At 38.3% G+C, this 13,165-nt stretch overlaps 1 long non-coding RNA gene across 1 annotated transcript in view; it reads right to left on the bottom strand.

Moving 5' to 3' along the window:
* LOC141580104 (uncharacterized) overlaps positions 1 to 10,616 on the bottom strand; it is a 555,778-nt gene extending 545,162 nt beyond the window's left edge. Inside the window, exon 1 of the long non-coding RNA XR_012512140.1 lies at positions 10,460 to 10,616. This is a non-coding gene — a long non-coding RNA (uncharacterized LOC141580104). The remainder of the gene's footprint in view (positions 1 to 10,459) is intronic.
* Between the last annotated feature and the right edge of the window lie 2,549 nt (positions 10,617 to 13,165).

Genomic DNA, 13,165 nt, shown 5'->3' with positions numbered 1-13,165 from the left:
CAAAACCCCATCTCTATTAAAAATACAAAAAATTAGCCAGACGTGGTGGTGGGTGCTTGTAATCCCAGTTTCTCGGGAGGCTGAGGCAGGAGAATTGCTTGAACCCAGGAGGTGGTGGTTGCGGTGAGTTGAGATTGTGCCACTGCACTCCAGCCTGGGCAACATGAGTGAAACTCCATCTCAAAAAAATAAAGACATTGGAAAAGAGTGATAACTGAGGGAATTAGTGACAGCAGGGAAAAAATAACTGAGCACTGAAGATAATCTAATGTGTAAGGTGGGAGGAAGTGAAGAACCAGCAAAAGTGAAATGGAAGGAGAGGACAATTAGGAAGACAACGGAGGCAAAATGTGATCTGGGAGACCAAACAAAGAAAGAGTGAGTTTCAGACAGGAAGGGGCAACCACTGCATGAATTGCTGCTGACAGATGGAACAAGGTGTCTGTTCTGTGGACTCTCCTATTCCCTGCTTTCAATAAAGTTTCCCTTGAATAAATATATAAAAACATAAGCTTTGCCTTTGATTTAGTGACCTGAAGAAGAGTGCTTTAGAATCCACGATAATTGTTTTTCTCTTAATAAATGGAATATGGTCATACATTCAATTTACTATCCACGAAGTGCACAAAAATTGGTATTACAAAAGATGAAATTGCATTTGGTAAAATCAAGAGCAAAGGAAAGATATTTAAAGTCTTCTGCAAACTTGAAAAGTGTTAAAGAGGCCGGGCGCGGTGGCTCAAGCCTGTAATCCCAGCACTTTGGGAGGCCGAGGTGGGTGGATCACGAGGTCAAGAGATCCAGACCATCCTGGTCAACATGGTGAAACCACGTCTCTACTAAAAAATAAAAAATAAAAAAAAATTAGCTGGGCATGGTGGCGCATGCCTGTAATCCCAGCTACTCAGGAGGCTGAGGCAGGAGAATTGCCTGAACCCAGGAGGCGGAGGTTGCGGTGAGCCGAGATCGCGCCATTGCACTCCAGCCTGGGTAACAAGAGTGAAACTCCGTCTCAAAAAAAAAAAAGAAAGAAAGAAAGAAAGAAAGAAAAGCATTAAAGAGAGTTAACATTGGGCAGCCTGGTTTTCTGCTTTCACTGAGATACACAAGAGCCAGGAGCTTCCCAGCCAATCTCTTCCTAAGCCACAGGGAGCAAATACACTACAGTTAATGGGAAAAAGTTAAGTATTTCCCCAGAATCATGTTGGTTTGTTGGTTTGTTTTTAAATTCAGTTGCTAAGAACTCACAACATTTTCTTTAAGGCAGAAAAAAAGAACTATCAATAAAAGAAAAGTGTGGTGATGGTGCTGTAGTATTGTCATGTGTACTGTCACTGGTGTTGACTGAACTCGTGGCACATTACCAACAAGAGTAAGTTTTCCTAATAATGATGCAAGATTAAAGAATTCTAATGCAAACTGTAAATATTTTTTATTCTGTATCATCAGTGTCCAATCTTTTGGCTTCCCTGGGCCAAATTGGAAGAAGAAGAATTGTCTTGGCCACACATAAAATCCAGTAACACTAATGATAGCTGATGAGCTTTTAGAAAACTGCAATGAAATCTCATGTTTTAAGAAGGCTTACAAATTTGTGTTGTGCACATTCAAAACCATCTTGGGTCTCATGTGGCCTGTGGGCCATGGGTCGGGCAAGCTGGTTCTGTATCATTCACTTTATTATAATAGATTCCGAGATTTGTGAAATTCATCACAAGAGTCAACTAACCCAGAGTCCAAAAGTGACCTGTCCACATTTTCACAGCACGCCTGGTTGGGAGTAGAGCTGCTCTGAGAACCAGGGTCATTGACTCCACATTCAGTATTTGTTGTTCCTCTCCACCCCTCCCCCAAAAATGGCTTTGGTATAATTTCTAGTTAAACAGTTAAATCTTTATTCATTTAATTCTAATTTCAGTTTTCCCTTTAAATAAACTTGTTGGGGAGTTCTAAAGCTAAGTGGGACTATTAATTCTAAGTTGTCTATATCAACCATGCAACCTGATAGATAAGATTTATTTCTAAAGGGTTAAAATCTAAATTTCAAACTCAAAAACAGGATCTAGTCTAGGTAGTTTACCAGGGTTTTTCTCACACGTAGTAAACATTTAACAAAGATCTGTGGCATAAAGTTTTTGAATATTTCCTTTCAGTTATCCAATTTTACACCACACCTGTTTGAATATCAACTTTTTTGTTTGTGTTTATTTATATAGAGACGGCGTCTGGGTATGTTGCCCAGTTTTGTTTAGAGACAGGTTCTCACTATGTTGCCTCTCTTAAACTTGAACTCTTTGGCTCATACAATCCTCCTGCCTCCGCTGGGATTACAAGCCTGTGCTGCCACACGTGGCTTTGATTTAAATTTCAAATTTTTAGTGAGACTTTCTCAGGCTATCCTATATAAAATGCACACTCCCACTACTTAATTCTCCCTCCCTTGATTTATTTTTCTCCTTAGTACTTATCAAGTTTTTTTATACATTTTCTTTTTTATTACTGGATTTTCTCTTTTATTATATACCTTCCCCAAAAGAAAGATGTTCCATATGGTAGACACTTGAGACTCTCTTTTCTTTTTTTCTCTTTCTTTCTTTCTTTTTTTTTTTTTTTAACATTTGGAGATTTGCTCTGTCAGCAAGGTTGCAGTACAGTGGTACAACCATTGCTTTGCAGCCAGCCTTAAATCCTGGACTCAAGTGATCCTCCCACCTCAGCCTCCTGAAGAGCTGGATATGTGCAACACATATTGACCATATATGTCTTGCTATATTGACCAGTAATACAGCATTTGATTTGAGTAATAATAAAACTCTGGTCTCCCACCAAAACAAACAAACAAGCAAACAAAAAGAATGTTTAAGGCTCACCTCTGACACCTGGTTTTATAATTCTAAGCATGTTATTTAATCACCCAGGCTCTCTGCAGTGAATTACAAACCAAGGATTATTAGATTTCCCTAGAGTACATAATGTAAAGAATCAGTAAAATGATAGCTATAAAAGTTTTTTTTTAAATCTTAATAACTATACAAATATGAGGTGCCATTATGATTTGATATAATAATGTTTTCATAATAAATTTCAATATTAAGATACACAGAGTATCTATAAGTACAGAATAAAGTATTCTCCAGTCTTTCTTGCTCATGTAGGACAGACTACTTGCTTTCAGTTGATTTCCAAAAAACTAACAGTCATAAAAACAGAACTGTGGTAATACAAACATTTTATGCTTGTTTAAAAATTTTATACATTTTCATTATAAAAATCTTAGGAAAAATAAGTAAACCACAAAAAATGAAAACCAGCCCAAATGTTACCACTAATTGATAATGTCAGTCACATTTTCATCTCTGTTCTTTCATTTTTAAAAAGATATAGTAACTTTCTAGTTTCACGATCTTTTTAACACAATGTTGGGATAATATTACATTGCTTGTAACTTTTTAATTACAAGTTGAGGCTGAGCCCGGGTGTTGTCACAACCGGGTCAGGTGTGCACGCACTCAGGGTGCGCTGACACACCAGCCTCCTGCCACTTTGGCCCCCTCCTACTTTGGGTGCTGAGGAGCACTGGAGAGAGGTCAAAGGCGTTGAGGGAGGCTCAGTGCAGGCCTGCAGGAACCCCTTGGCACAATTAGCCTGGGTGCCTAGCATGACAGGTTGATGGCAGCAGGAGGCAGGCAGCTACTGGGTAGAAAGGGGTGGGTCCCTGGTGAAGCACAACCTTTGAGCCTGGGACAGCCTGAAGTCTGGGGGTTGGGCTGCCCGTTCTGTGAATGGAGTGAGAACTTATGGTCTTTTTCTGGACCCACCCATGGCTGCCCATGGACCAATCAGCATGGGCAGATGTTGGGACAACCTGTTGGCAGAGAGAAGCTACACACTATGGGTCTCCTCTCTGCTTGCAGCTGCACTCATTAGGATGACCTGCTTGTGGAAAGGAGCCACCTGCTTCAGGTCATCTGAGAGCTGTTCTGTTACCTTATAAAGCATCTCCTTGCCTTACTCACCCTTCCGTTGTCCTGTACCTCATTCTTCCTTTTTCAGGGCAAGAACACAAATGGTGGGACTGAAAAAGCTATAACATAAAACAGGGCTGAAGCATGCCCCTTGCTTGCCACATTGCAGGTGACAAGAAAGAGAGAAGAGAGGAGAGAAGAGCTGCAGCCCTTTAGGGAGCCTGGACCTAGGGGCACTCCAAGCCAGGGCTGTGATAACCTCTTTGGGTATCTGCAGTTCCTGGTGTCTTCAAGCTTGTGGGTGTGACCACGTTCCCTGGCGCCTGCAGTGGAAGCCACTTGTGATACATCTAGTCCAGCCACAGCCTTGCAGGGATCTGGGGGCTGTGGTGGTGCCTGGAGCTGCCTGCCCCATTGAAGCCAGCATGCATGGCTGTGTGCAGTGGCTGGACCCGGCACTTGGTCACTCACGCACCCCTTGCCACCCCACACCTGGCTTGCCCCTGGCAGGTATGGGATTTGGGCAGGCAGCCTGAGCCAACCACAACCTGACAGGCCAAGTGAGCAGAATCAGCCCAGAGGGCCCAAGCAAAAGGCGGGCAAAGGTGCCACCTGCCACAAAGTTTTTCAGCTGGCAAAGCAAGACTCCAAGGATCCAGTGACAATGATAAAGTTTTGAACATATGTACAAGTCACTTTTTAACCAGAGCTTAGTCCACGTCTTTCATGTGTGATCTGTCATCATCTCTCAAAGCTATTAAAATTTCTGAGATTAACTAGATTGAATTCTTTGTAAAGGTAGCCAGAAAGTTGAAAAGATTAAATTTAAATTCACTAAAGGTAGTAATAAAAAATACATGATTTTCTTTTAAGGGAATATTTTGTATTGTTTATAGCATTCCTTTCAGCATCTGGTAGAGGGTAAGTACCTCATAAACATTATGTTGGGTTTAACTGTACGTGTAATTTGTTTTTAAAAGAGCATTTAGATGAAATTATGAGTTCTCAACCTAACAAAATAAAAATGAGAAATTTGTAAACAAAACTAAGAATAACAAAGAGAATCTTAAAACAAGTAAATATAGTAGATAAATTTTACAGATAAAATAGTACATAGTCTCAGTGCGGTGGCTTATGCTTGTAATCCTACCATTTTGGAGGTCGAGGTGAGTAGATCACATGAGGTTAGTAGTTCGAGCCAGCCTGTCCAACATGGTGGAACCCTGTCTCTACTAAAAAAAATTTTTTAAAAGCTGGGTATGGTACCATGTGCCTGTAGTCCCAGCTACTTGGGAGGCTGAGGCATGATAATTGCTTGAACCTGAGAGGCAGAGATTGCAGTGAGCTGAGATCACGCCACTGCAATCCAGGCTGGGTGACAAATTAACACTCCATCTCAAAAATAAAAACTGTAGATACATAAAATTAACAGGATTAGCAGAGGTTTAGAGGTTTAGTATAAACATAATCATCCATAAATGATATTTCTTTTCACTCTAAAGCTCAACACTTTTCCTTGCTTTAAGTTTTAAATACTTATGTGGATTCAAGTGTGCTTTCTTACTGGCATGCAGTAAATGACATATGTTGTAACAAACCATTCCTTCACTGGCTTCAGTACTACCTGCATCCTCGCATCCTTGTTTACTCCTTTCTTATGTCTCATAAGAAAAGGTGTCAAAGTCAACACATCATTACAGTCTCTCCTCTCCCTCTGCCCCTCCCCTATTCTTCATCCTACTCCCATATTCTTGGTCTCAGTAGCAGCCCCATCTACACCTTTACACCACCAAGGAACCTGGATTCATTCTACTTTCTCTGGCTCTCAGGCTTACATTTCAGCCAATCACCAAGTCCCGCCTGCTTTACCATCTACATATTTTTCATTCCCACCTTGTCTTCTCTACCTCTGTTGCTGCTTCCTCAATGAGTGGTCATGGTTACTTCAATTTCCTTTCTCTCTCTCTCTGCCTTGGCTTCTTGGAGTCTATCTTCCACACACCAACCAGAGAGCTCCATAGCACATCTCTGCTTAAACATGGTCATAGGATGCTTCACAACAGGGATATGTTTTGAGAAACGCATTGTTACACAATTTTGTTGTTGTGTGGACATCACAGATGGCACTTACACAAATCTAGATGGTATAGCCTACCACAGACCTCGGCTGTGTGAGACAGCCTATTGCTCCTAGGCTACAAACCCTACACAAATGTAGATGGTATAGCCTACTACACACCTCAGCCTTATGAGATAACCTATTGTTCCTAGGCTACAAACCCGTACAGTATGTTACTGTACTGAACACTGTAGGCAATCGTAACATAGTGGTATTTGTGTATCTAAATACAGAAAATGTACAATAAAAACATGACATAAAAGATAAAAAATGCTCATCCTATCTAGGGAACCTACCATAAATGAAGCTTGCAAAACTGGAAATTGCTCTCAGTGAGTCAGTGAGTGATTGGTGAGTGACTGTGGAGGCCGAGGACACTACCATACTAATGTAGACTTTATAAACACTGTACACTTAGGTACACTAACTTTATTAAATTTTTTCTTCAAAAATAAATTCAACTTAGCTTACTGTAATATTTTAATAATCTTTTAAATGTTAACATTTTAGAAACTTTTAAATTTTAACTTGCCTTTTTTGTAATAACTTTTAGCTTAAATTACAAACCTATAGATGTAAAAATATATATATCCTTATTTTATAAGCTTTTACTGTTTTTAAGTTTTTATTTTTTACTATATAAAATTGTGTTAGAAGCTAAGACATAAACATGTTCGTCTAGGCTTTCACAGGGTCAGGATTATCAATATCCCTGTCTTCCATCTCCACACCTTGTCCGACTGGAAAGTTGTCAGAGGAAGTAACACACATGCAGCTGTGATCTCGGATAATAACAATGCCTTCTTCGGGACTGTTTCCTGAAGGACCTGTCTGAGGCTGCTTTACACTTAATTTCTTTTTTATAAGTAAAGGGAGGATACTCTGAAATCATGATTAAAAATTACAGTGTTTTAAAAAATAAACCAGTTACGTAGTTGTTTGTTATCATTATCAAGTATTATGTAAAGTACGTAACTGTTTGTGGTATACTTTTATATGACTGGCAGCGCAGTAAATTTGTGTACCACACCTCAACACAAACACAAGAGCAATGCATTATGCTAAGAAATTTTTCAGCTCCATTATAATCTCACGGGACCACCACGATGTATGCAGTCCATCACTGACTACAACATTGTTACGCAGTGCACTACTGTACTTTACTGGGTTTCTGTCACTCAAAGAACAAAGGCCAAGCTCCTTAGTACGGTATTCCCAGAAGAGTATTTATCTCAACTCATTTTCCATTTTTCCCACTTTGTCTTTTGCCGTTTGGATTTCAGCGTGTTTTGGTTACCGGCATATAGCAGGGTGTTACATAGCTCTTAGCTACTGCTCAGGCCTTCTCCTTCTTACCCTGTGACTATATTTTGCTTAGCTTTCATGATTTGTCTGGAAAACCTTTGCTGACTCTCCACATTGAGGTGAGTACCTCCGTACTGACAGTGTACCCACTACATCCCTTTATCCTAGTATAGTGAAATAATTTCATGTGTATTTTCTCCCTAATTAGATTGTTAAGAGCCTCCACAGAAGGGCGAGTATCTGGCAGCTTTCTAATACAAATTCCTCACTCAAAAAGAAAAATAAATACAATGCTAAACCGAACTGAATATTAGAAAGTAAAAATTAATAACAACGAGCAGATATAAAGCTCTTTCAACTTGCCAGATGTTATGCTCAAAATTTTCTATAGTATTGTCTTAATTTTTATAATATCTGTGGAAAGCGGTGACTCTTATGACCCTCATTTCATGGACGGAAAGCATGAGGTCTATGGGATTAAGTAACTGGTTCTAGGTCACAACGGCACTATGGCTAAAACCAGAATTTCACATTGAGGCTGACGCTTGGGCTTAAGCATTCAAGCAACATGCTACGAGCTTATTTACAAAATTATTTTTGGGAAATAACTAGACTTCAAATGTGTGAGTCTAAATACCTAGTAGCCAAAGCAAAACCTGTTTTGGTTAAGTGGATGCATTTATCACTGCTTTATTTCTATTATAACATGTCTTTTCACCACTAGAGAAGGATAGACCTAGCCCTGAACTATTTTATTTTCCTGTTTTATTAGCAATCAGGCTGTTCAATTTCAGTATCCCTTACTGAAATACACTGTTTGAATGGTAAATCCCTACTTATAGGAAGAAATAGGCAGTGAAAAAGTAAATTCTAAAGTTACAACTCATGAATTAATTTGACCCCTGCTTCAAGAGAATCTCAATTATAAACAGTAAGCAAACCACCAAATGATACCCCTCCTGGTTTCTATGAGCAGTTAAATATAAAAGAGCAGAAACAAACATAAACCTAAAAATCCCTAAAGGGAATGTAAAAATGTGACAAACAACTAACCTACAAATGCAGAAGTTGAGCAATGTCAAGCAAGCTTTGAAAACTGATGCAAGGAGGAGGTGACTTACTCTAAGTGAATACAGAACATTCTGCACAAAATTTATTTCTAAGGACTATGGGGCATCTTTGTGACTCTATTTTAAGATTTAAGAAATGTTTTAGTAAGAACAAAAATGAAATGAAGTTGAACTTTTAAATAGATTTATATCATCACATAAGATAGATGGGGGGGGAGTAGATTTCATTGTAGTAAGTCAGTGTTTTCAGACACACCTTTAATATTGCTTAAATAAAATCACAACCCAGAAATAAAAATGAGAAACAGAGGTGTGATGATGGGAAATATTAATCATATCCTAAGTAAAACTAGAATTTCCCTAAAGTAGATGATTTTCGCATTTTCAAATAAAACTTCTCCAGACTTGTCCATTCTCCAGAAGGTCCTGTTTTCTTTTGTTCCCTTACTTCCCTCCCTCCCTCCTTTCCTTCTTTCCTTCCTTCCATCTTTATCCTTCTTTTTTTTTTTTTTTTTTTTTTTTTTGAGAAAAGTTACAATGTCATGATAAGGGCTCATTGCAACCTTGATTGAACTCCTGGTCTCAAACAATCCTCCTACCTTCGCCTCCAGATACCTTCGCCTCTGGAACTACAGACATGTACCACCACACCCAGCTAATTAAGTTTTAATTTTGTTTATAAAGACAGGGTCTTGCTATGTTGCCGAGGCTGGTCTCAAACACTTGGCCTAAAGCAATCCTCCCACCTTGGCCTCCCAAAGTGCCGGTATTACAGGTACGAGCCATTGCATTCAACCTTAAACCTATTTTCCATTATAATAAAACTTAAATAAAAGGAAAAATTACAGTTTTCATAAGGATCCACACAGTATTTTGAGGAGTACAAAAACAACTAGATTTGAGGTTCTAAAGTGCTTGTCAACCTGGGAGGTGTCATTAATGTGACAGAATGCTTCTAAGTATACAATCTTGCAAGCTAATCCTTATGTCACGAAACAGGAAATTTCACAAACCAAATTGAAATGCTTCAATGACACAGCGTTATCAAGTCAATCTTAAACACACACCAAAAATCAACAGGAAAGAGATGGATAAATTAATACACTTAGCACAGGGTATAAGCACTTACTGAATCTTACTTAAGCCATGTGCATTTGTCCTGAATGCCTCGTGAGCATTTTGTTCCTAAGTCCTCCTGGATTAGTTTGCCAGAGCTGCCGTAACTGGGTACCATGAACTATGTGCCTTCAGCAACAGAAGTTTATTGTTTCAAAGTTATGGAGACTAGAAATCTGAAATCAGTATGTTCACAGCATTGATTCCTGCCCAGAGCTTTAAAGGAGAATCTATCCCATGTCTCTCTCCTAGCATCTGGTGGTCTGCTTGCAATCTGTTCATTCCTTGGCTTCTGCTACATCAACCCAACCTCTGTCTTCATCTTCGTGTGCCATTATCCCTGTGTGCAAGGCTGTGTCCCATTTTTTTTTTTTTATATGAGGACACCAACTCATATTGGAGAAGGGGCTCACCCGACTCCAGTATGATGTCACCTTAACTATTTACATCTACAACAAACCTAATCCTAAACAAGGTCACATTCTGTGATACTGGGGGTTAGGACCCCAATATATGAATTTGGGGACACAATATTCAACTGTTAATACCTTCCATTCCTTCTTATTTTTATATGTTACTTTCTGTTCATATATCTCTCAAACTACTTACTTCTATAATCCATTTCACCTACCTTAGTAATTCATTTATCTTATTTTCAGTAGATAAAATAGAATATTCTTAAATAATGCAGCAAATGAAGACCATTGGGCTAAATGTTTGCATCTATAAAATAACACAAATAGATGAGAATCTACTGACATACACCTTTTCAGTGGTACTGTCACATATATGAAAAATCTGCCCTTGAATTCCATTTACCCAGAAAGTCTATATTCATCGTTACAGAATAACCTGGCTCTTCTATCAAAGGTAACACTACTCACCTATTCCCAGAGGCAGGAAGCTAAATGACAGCAGGTTTCATATCCATAAAAATCACAAAGTCTTGTGAGGCTCAAAAGCCTATTTAGTAAATGAAAAGAAGGAAGCGAGATTGAGAGAAGAGAGACGTTTTTGATCAGTGCCTTGCAAATACTGAAGAATAACATGTTTCCTGTGGGTTTCCAAGCTTAGCATCTATTCTGATTTTGTTAGACTTGATTCTTAATATAGTAGAAACCGTGACAAGCTGTAAAATCTCTGCAGTACCTAGAAAATAGTTCTCACTAAAGATAAAAGACTACAAGGAATAATAGAAACGATAATTCATAGCATGTTCTAATTCTCCAGTATTTGAAAATCCATACCATGGGGGCAAAAAACACATGTTAATTTTTTAAAATATAGAGTCTAAAGTTATGTATAATGATAAATACAAAGATCAGAGTTTGTCCTAGAAAAATTCTAATAGAAATATAGGCTTTTCTTTCTATTTTTCTATCTCTATCTCTTTTCTCTGTTCTGGAAATCTTCCTAAACACTCCTGCCGGTATATGTTAAATTTGTATAGACAATAATTAGTAGCCAGCCTAATAGCTGCTAAGGGTTTAAGTTAGTTCTCAGCATGTTTCCTTAGATGCTGGGTTTCATGGAGATCCTGGATTTGATTTAGCAGATCTAGGACTGTGCATAGTCTCAAATTTTAAAAGACTTCTGCAGGTGATCTTGATGCTCATCCAACTTGAGAAGCCCCAGCTTACTTTTTAGCAGCTAATGCAATAATTTGAAGTCATGTAAATAAAAAGTACTCCCCCAAGCCACAAAACTTACACTGTTCTCCAGAAAACTGTTTTCCAGAAGGAGATCTCTAAATTTTTTCTCATGATTCTATTGTTGAAACACCTTTTAATATAAACTGTGATTTGGCTTATTTATAAATAATATAGTTGTAATATTCTATACATGCAATTTAGTATTATAGAATATACAGGAAAGGGCTGGGCATGGTGGTTCATGCCTGTAATCCCAGCAATTTGGGAGGCTGAGGTGAGTGGAGCACTTGAGGTCAGGAGTTCCAGACCAGCCTAGCCAATACAGAGAAACTCTGTCTTTACTAAAAAATATAATAATTAGCTGGGTGTGGTGATGTGCACCTGTAATCCCAACTACTCAGGAGGCTGAGGCAGGAGAATCACTTGAACCCAGGAAGCAGAGGCTGTAGTGTGTGAGCCGAGATCACGCCACTGCACTCCAGCCTGGGTGACAGAATGAGCCTCCATCTCAAGGAAAAAACAAAACAAAACAAAACAAAACATACAAAAACGGGAAATTAATTTAAGAGTGAGATAAAATGAAGTAACTCATTTTCACCACATTTAAAAGTGGGTATATTCCACTTTGGGGTTCCCCCCACATATGTTTATTGAGAAAGAACATAATTCACTTTTCCTACCACTCTCTGCAGTCTTTTAATTATGCCACCTTATATTTCAAAAGCACTTTAGAGTGTACAGAACATTTTCATACCCAGGATCTTATCTGATGCTCAAACACCCTATGATATAGGCTTAATCAAAATGAATAACCTTTCACAGATGAAGACATTTTCAAAGGCACTTGTCTAAAAATGGTGAAATTAATACTGAAATCCCTTGTGCTTCAAAATGGACTACTTTATAATCCAAGGCTTAGTAGTAAACCATATGATTGTGTCTACCTTCTCTTCTACTCTAAGGCAGAAAACAATAAATGGTTGCATTTTTACTATGCTTATTTAGAGATAAATACAGTTGACTGTTAAAATTACATGTGTCACAAGATGTGGTAAGAATAAAATAGAATTTTATATATCAGTATAAAATATATACCTCTATGTATTGTAATATCTATACTGTAGTGTAGTGGGTCTTAACCTGGGATAATTTCTCTTAGGAAACATCTGGCACATGTTGAGCCCTTTTTTTGCCCAAACTGGTGAGTATAAGGAAGAACGGCCACCGATACCTAATTGTTAAGGGTCTGGGATGCTGGTAAACATCCTGCCACCTTACAATGCACAGGACAACTCCCACCACAAAAATTATCCAACACCAAATAGCAACAGTGCTAAGACTGAGAAACCATGCTGTGGTACATCTACTTGTTTTAGTTATAAATTATTCTATAGGACTGATGAAACCTGTGCTGTCACCCCAGCACCAGCACACACATACCATATATTGCACATTCTTTCACAGTGTTTATTGACTTTCAGAAACATATTTGTAGATCACAAGGTAAGAACCTTAGATTTACAGAGTGAAGCAAACCATAGATCCCAAAGACTTCCATTGAATTTACTTTGTTTTTATAGCCCTTCAGAGATGTCAATCACTGTAAGACATGTTCTGGGACTCCGGTTATTAAACTAGAAAGTCAGAAGTTCACATGCAGCCAATAACCTGAATGCATCAATGCTATGGGGGATATTAAAGTCATTCATAACCTAGTAAAGCAATATTTGTACATTTTAATTGAGAAGAGGTTGACTTAATCTCATTCCACAAGACATTTTTAATTATAAAAGAGGCTACTAATCTCAAAGTGGACTTTGTGGGTTATTTTATTTCCTTCAGCCCTTTTAAGAGAGATTAGAAGATTTGTTTCATAAAGTATATCAGGTAGTGATTAAGAGGGTCCCTAGTGGATTATAATGTTTTATCATATAAAAT

Source organism: Saimiri boliviensis, chromosome 10 (assembly GCF_048565385.1).
Source record: "Saimiri boliviensis isolate mSaiBol1 chromosome 10, mSaiBol1.pri, whole genome shotgun sequence".
Lineage (NCBI taxonomy): Eukaryota > Metazoa > Chordata > Mammalia > Primates > Cebidae > Saimiri > Saimiri boliviensis.
Note: the sequence above shows the minus strand (reverse complement) of the source record. Positions and strands in the feature narration are given on the sequence as shown.